Source organism: Myotis brandtii, unplaced genomic scaffold, assembly GCF_000412655.1.
Source record: "Myotis brandtii unplaced genomic scaffold, ASM41265v1 scaffold633, whole genome shotgun sequence".
Lineage (NCBI taxonomy): Eukaryota > Metazoa > Chordata > Mammalia > Chiroptera > Vespertilionidae > Myotis > Myotis brandtii.
The window spans coordinates 2,414,869-2,421,314 of NW_005370423.1; the positions used below are offsets into that span (position 1 = coordinate 2,414,869).

The 6,446-nt window shown below is 57.8% G+C and overlaps 1 protein-coding gene across 1 annotated transcript in view; it reads right to left on the reverse strand.

Moving 5' to 3' along the window:
* Positions 1–6,446, reverse strand: part of NKD1 (naked cuticle homolog 1 (Drosophila)) — a gene marked incomplete at its 3' end in the record, with an annotated part of 51,438 nt that overhangs the window by 17,188 nt on the left and 27,804 nt on the right. Inside the window, exon 2 of the mRNA XM_005880325.1 lies at positions 1,177–1,243. The remainder of the gene's footprint in view (positions 1–1,176; positions 1,244–6,446) is intronic.

Sequence of the window (6,446 nt, forward strand, 5' to 3'; positions counted from 1 at the left end):
GCAGCAGCCACAGCCACTCTCCCGGCTTTACTTACTTCTGTGTCCCCTGTTTAACGCCGTCTTTCGCCTTTCGTTTCCCAAGGAATCTGGGGCGGCATTCTCGTAAAAGTTAACGCGTGGGTCACAGCTAACGCTACGGTCCCCTGCACCACTCTCTCCCAGGTGAGGCTCCTCCTCCCGCGCCCGGGAGCGGCTGCTCTGGTCTGTCTAGGCCAGTGATGGCGAACCTATGACACGTGTGTCAGAGGCGACACGCGAACTCATTTTTTTGGTTGATTTTTCTTTGTTCGATGGCATTTAAATATATAAAATAAATATCAAAAATATAAATCTTTGTTTTACTATGGTTGCAAATACCAAAAAATTTCTATATGTGACACGGCACCAGAGTTAAGTTAGGGCTTTTCAAAATGCTGACACGCCGAGCTCAAAAGGTTCGCCATCACTGGTCTAGGCCTCTAGCCACACAGCAGCACACACATGAGCATCTACACGTGTGCACAGGGAAGTACAGAGCGGTGCCCGGCGGCCCCGGCTCCGTTAAGGTTAACGTGCTTTCTATCCATGACGTGTGTCTGCGCCTGCTCTCGCCACTTTACGGCCCGGGCTCCTGTGTGAGCCTTCGTTTGAAGGAAGGGGCCAAACAACTTGACCACCGACAACCCCGTCCAACCCCTCCTCTAGGTCCTAGTTCTTTCTTCAACGCGGTGCTTCCCCTGGAGGAAAGGAGGCGGGACAGCCGAGAGGAGGGAGGGGAGGCGGGAGGGGAGGGGGGAGGGGGTGCCCACACGCGTGTGCTCCAGGTGAGTGGACGAGCGGAGAACGGGGAACGGCACGGCTCCGGGAGGGAGCGCTCACTGCAAGCCTGACGCTGTGGGTGGGGCCCGTGAGGAGCCACTGCGCTCACTCCCTCCGGAGCAGCTGCGGTCAAACAGCCCATCCGAGGCCCCACCGCGGCCACACGGCAGGGCCGGGCCGGGGACCCACGTGGCCCGGCTCCACTCTGGGCCTGGACTGTGGGAGCCACACTTTCCTCTTGCTCCTCAGCCCTCCCCCCAGAGTCCTGGCCTCCGCCTGGACCACAGATTTCTGGAGGCTGTGCAGGGCATGTGGTAGACCAGACGGCCCCATCCCCTCCGCCCTGCCCCCTGGGAAGAAAGCAATGCAGGCCAGTACCTTCCAGTCGAAAGTCTTCCTCCTCCTCCTCGCTGAGCGTTTCTCTGAAAACCTCGCCCACCAGCTCCTAGAGGAAGGGAAGGCAGGGAGATGAAGGACGCCCCGGGGTCCGGTGGCACCTGGCATCGGGGCGGAAGACGTGGCGCCGTGAGCATGTGGCTGCCTGGTCGCAAGGAGGCTGGGGCCCTGCTCTGACTGTTCCGATGGGAATGTGGGCCAATGGAGGCAGGTCCCATCCCACCTGAAAAGCTGATCATCAGCCCAGCCAGTGTGGCTCAGTGGTTGAGCGTCGACCTATGAACAAGGAGGTCACAATTTGATTCCCGGTCAGGGCACATGGCTGGGTTGTGGGCTCCATCCCCAGTGGTGGCGGGTGGGGGGCGGGGCATGCAGGAGGCAGCTGATCCACGATTCTCTCTCATCATTGATGTTTCTCTCTCTCCCTCTCCCTTCCTCTCTGACATCAATAAAAGTATATATGTTTTTAAAAAGTTGATGGTCACACTGCTGTGTAGGAGGTAAGTTTTCTCAGCCTGCGGCCACCACGAAACACAACACGGGACCACACTTCTCCCTCAGAAAGAGTTCCACCCCCACCTCAGCAAAAGGCAAAGAGCAGATCATAAAATGCCCCCATGTCCCCCCTGGAGGGGGACAACGAGCCTGCGCGGTGGCCTCAAGAAGAGACCTCAGACTGGACCCTCCTCCCACAGCGGGTCCCGGGCGGCGGTCCCGGTGGCTTGTAGCGGGCGGTGTGCTCTGGGGGGGCTCCGACCGCCCTTCCCGTAAACCCAACGCTTCAGTACATGTTGGACCTCCCTGCTCTGGCTTCCATACGCCTCCCTCATCTCCCCCCACACACCAGCCGGTCACCAGCCAATCCCCGCACGCGCCTGGCCTGGTCCCCTCGCGTGGGGTAAAGATGCCTGGTAGCCCGCCCTGGCAGGTGGCTCAATGGTTAGAACGTCAGCCCATGAACCGAAGGGTCTCGGGTTCAATTCCTGGTCAAGGGCATGTACCTGGGTTGCAGGTTCAATCCCTGGCCCTGGTCAGGGCACGTGCGGGAGGCAACCAATCGACGTGCCTCTCTCACATCAATGTTTTTTTCTCTCTCTCTCTTTCTCTCTAAAAATCAATGGGAAAGAATTTCCTCAGGTGAGGATTAACAAAAAAACAACGATGCCTGGTAGCTCATCCCCAAGGGCAGAGGCTGGTAGCTCATCCTCGAGGGCAGAGCTGTCGCCTCAGCGGTCGGGCTGCCCCGAGGGGCTGTGGGGTTGGTGGGGGAGGGGAGGGAGCTTGGTCAGTCCTCAGGCTGGGAAATTTCTGGGATATCCACAGAGGTCCCACCTCTCTGCCCCCCGCCCAGCAGGATGACTCCAGACGAAAGGCTAAGACGAGCTGTCAAACTGTCTTCTGTATTTATTGGTTTTCTGCCAAGAAGAGTTCTGGGATCAAAAAAGATTATTTTAAACGAAGTTAAACAAGGTCCCTTCCTGCAGGACTTACTATGGCAACGGGCACTGTGAGTAACCGTATAACGTGGTCCGCACGCGGCATCCCTTGAACCCCATCAGACCACGGAGTTTTATTTCTCAGAAGCATGCCCTGGGATCTGTGTTCCGAGGAACCCACTTTGAGAAACGCTCCTCTTTGCCGGGAGCGATGAGTTTGGGGGAATCACTCTGCCTTATCTCTCCCGGGGCCCACAATGACACGGCGGCAGCGCCTCTGCGACCACAAAATGACAAGCGATAAAAAGGGCCCACACTCCCAGCTTCCCTTTTCGAGAAAAATGAAAAGGAACAGGAAAGCACCCTCTCCCAGAAAAGTCAGGGGGAAATCCTGCTTCTCAGATGCTCGACAGGAAAGCCAGTGCTCCTCCCGATGAACAAAAACGTTAATGAAACGTTTAAAACTGCTTCGTGGGGTCCATCCAGCTTGTCCACTGGACTCAGCCGGGGGCCGCTCTCCTGTTTTCTGTTCTGTTGGGAGGATACACAGCTAGCATTTTAGGGGTCGGCTTGGCCTTCTCTGTTCCCTTCCTTCAAACCCCCCGGGGGCACTGCCTTCTCTTCCTTAGAGGCAGCTACAAGGTGGCCATTCAGACTCGGTGCCCACTGACCCAGCACCAGGCCCCCTGCCTCCTGGCTCAGGACGGCTTCCCTCCCCTCCCCCGCCAATGACCGAAACCCCAAACATCTCCTGGGCTGGCAGACTGGCTGTTTGTGTTCACAGAGCCGGAGCTGACAGGGGAGCTGGGAGATGTGACAGGAAAGGGACACACTCGGGTGGCATCATTAGGCAGCGGGGAGGCCCCGGCAGCCAATTAGGGCCGATCTGTCATGCCAGGGGAAGGCGATGGGCTGGCAGGCGGCACTTTCTCGTAGGAGCCGGGGACTGTCCTCAAGGGCACCGCAGACCCCTGCGAGCTGAGGTCCGTCTTCCGGAGCGCGGGGCTCCGTGCTGACCCAGCCGCCACCAGCCCGGCCGACGGCGTCTGCGAGACAAAGGCCCCAGAGTACGCGTGTCTACAGGCACTCGGAGTTGAAAGACTCCAGATGTCACCACCAACAAAGCGTCTGTCCGGGGCCCGTAAGGATGCCTCGCGGGCGCGTCACGCACCCACAGCCTCCTCTGACGGCGGCTTCGGGGCTCTCCGAGAAGAACTGTTTGCTGGGGGGACCTCGCTCTCTGATGAATGAGAGCAGAGTTCTGGCAAGTCCTGGGGCCGGCCTCTTCCGGCTAAACCCTGCTCAGCTCTGCAGGACGCTTCGAAAGCTCCTGGGCGCCATGGTTCACTAACACAGATACGCAACTGCAGGGCCCGTTCATCTCAGCCACGGAGCCCGACGCCCAGGGCCGGGCAGCGCCGTGTCCAGGTCCTCAGGCTCTGATCGCTAGGCCAGAGGCAACATGGGATAGCGTCCCGGCTCCATCACCTCCCTCGCACCTGGACCTGGAGCCTCTGCCTTCTCGGAACCTCAGTCTGCCTATCCCTTAAATGGGCACAGTGAGAAACCAGCAACACCAACACGACAGCTGACACGTCCAGTGCATTTCTTACATGCCGGACGCCGTGCCAGGCACCTTCTCTAAAGAGTGAGTCCTTTAAGCGACACAACGGCCCCGCTCTTTCCATTCCTCGAGGAATAAATGCCCATAAAAACGATTTGCAAATCGCTCCATCACCTCCCTCGCACCTGGACCTGGAGCCACTGCCTTCTCGGAACCTCAGTCTGCCTACCCCTTAAATGGGCACAGTGAGACACCAGCAACACCAACACGACAGCTGACACGTCCGGTGCATTTCTTACTGCCGGACGCCGTGCCAGGCACCTTCTATAAAGAGTGAGTCCTTTAAGCGACACAACGCCCCGCTCTTTCCATCCCTCGAGGAATAAATGCCCATAAAAACGATTTGCAAATTGTAAAGCGACAGGTATGATTGCTATTAGGTTTCTTGCCTACAAAGAAAATGCCCTCAACCCCCAGGGGCCATGTGAGACGGGAAACTAATGCAAAGACAGCCACTCACATCCCTTACCAAGTACTCATGGGCCCCCCAGCAGAGCCTCCATAGAAAGGGGGGCCCACTAGCCCCGTGTTTAAGTGAGGAGGAGGCTCCAAGAGCCCAGGTGCCTGGCGCTGGAGCCCCAGCCGATGAGGGGCAGGGCCCCGATTCCGGTCAGCTCCTTCGATGCCCGCCTGAGCTTGGACAGTGGCATCAGGGCTCCTGTGGGCACAGAGGCAGAGGTGGCCCAGGGACTTGGCACTGGCCAGGGACCAAGGATCACGCTTAAGGAAGGACAAGACAACCAGCCTGGCCAGCAGCTCTTGTGGGTCAGTGGCCCAGCAGGCCCAGCTGTGGTATCAAAGGTGCCCACAGCCCTGACCCACGAAGTGTGGGAGGTAGCAGAGCCCCAGGCGGGAGCCCTGCAGGCAAGGTCCCGGGCCCGGTCCTCGGGGCCACCGCGCAGGAGGCACTCGGGCCCCTAGACAGCCAGGAGCCACACTGGGAGCCCCGGTGCAGGGGTGCAGGGGTGCAAGGGTGCGGGGGTGCGGGGCATGGAGTTGGCGAGACCGCAGTTCAGATCCCAGCTCTGCCTCGCACAAGCGGGGTCATTGGGGGAAGGAACTTCATCCCCAATGTGTGCACAGGGAGGGGGGCCCTCACGCTGTCTCGGGGTGCGTGTGAGGATCAAGTAAACCACTGGATAGCAAGTGCTTAGCATTCTGCCCGAGACCACGCCTGGAGCCCAAGAGATCAGTGGCGAGTATTCCTTCTACTCTTTTTTTTTTTTTTTAATCCTCACCCGAGGATATTTTCCCATTGATTTTTTTTAGAGCAGCGGTTCTCAACCTGTGGGTCGTGACCCCTTTGGGGGTCGAACGACCCTTTCACAGGGGTCGCCTAAGACCATTGGAAAACACATATATAATTACATATTGTTTTGTGATTCATCACTATGCTTTCATGTTCAATTTGTAACAATGAAAATACATCCTGCATATCAGATATTTACATGACGATTCATAACAGTAGCAACATTACAGTTATGAAGTAGCAACGAAAATAATTTTATGGTTGGGGGTCACCACAATATGAGGAACTGTATTAAAGGGTCGCGGCATTAGGAAGGTTGAGGACCACTGTTTTAGAGAGAGTGGAGGGGAGGGAGAGAGACACAGAGAGAGAAGCATCGATGTAAGAGAGGCCCACAGATTGGTTGCCTCCCACACTCGCCCCAACGGAGGCCAGGGATTGAGCCTGCAACCGAAATACATCCCCTTCAACAGAAATCAAATCTGAGACCCTTCAGTCCATGGGCCGATGCTCTAACTACTGAATCAAACGACTAGGGCATTACTTCTGCTCTCGTTGTCAGATGGCCACAGGTCACTCCTGGGGGAGGTGGGAAGGCTCCCACAGACATCTAGACACACGCCCCCAGCCTGGCACGCCCTTCCTCCTGCTCTGCGTTCAGTCTTCACCGAAATCCTTTGAGTGGTACCGTTCCTGCCCCCACTTTACAGATGAGAAAACTGAGGCACAGACATGAACGACTTGTCCAAGGTCACTCAGCTCGTGTCAGAGCCAGGACTGAAGGCAGGCGGTGTGGTTCCAGCGCCCACACCCTTCACCCCCCCCAACCCTGTGAGAAGCCACCCCCTGCCCATCTCCCCACCGCGGGTGCCAGGCCCGCTCTCCTCTAGCCGCCAGCCCGGTGAGCCTCAGCCTCTGCTCCAAGTTCTCATCAGACGCCTCC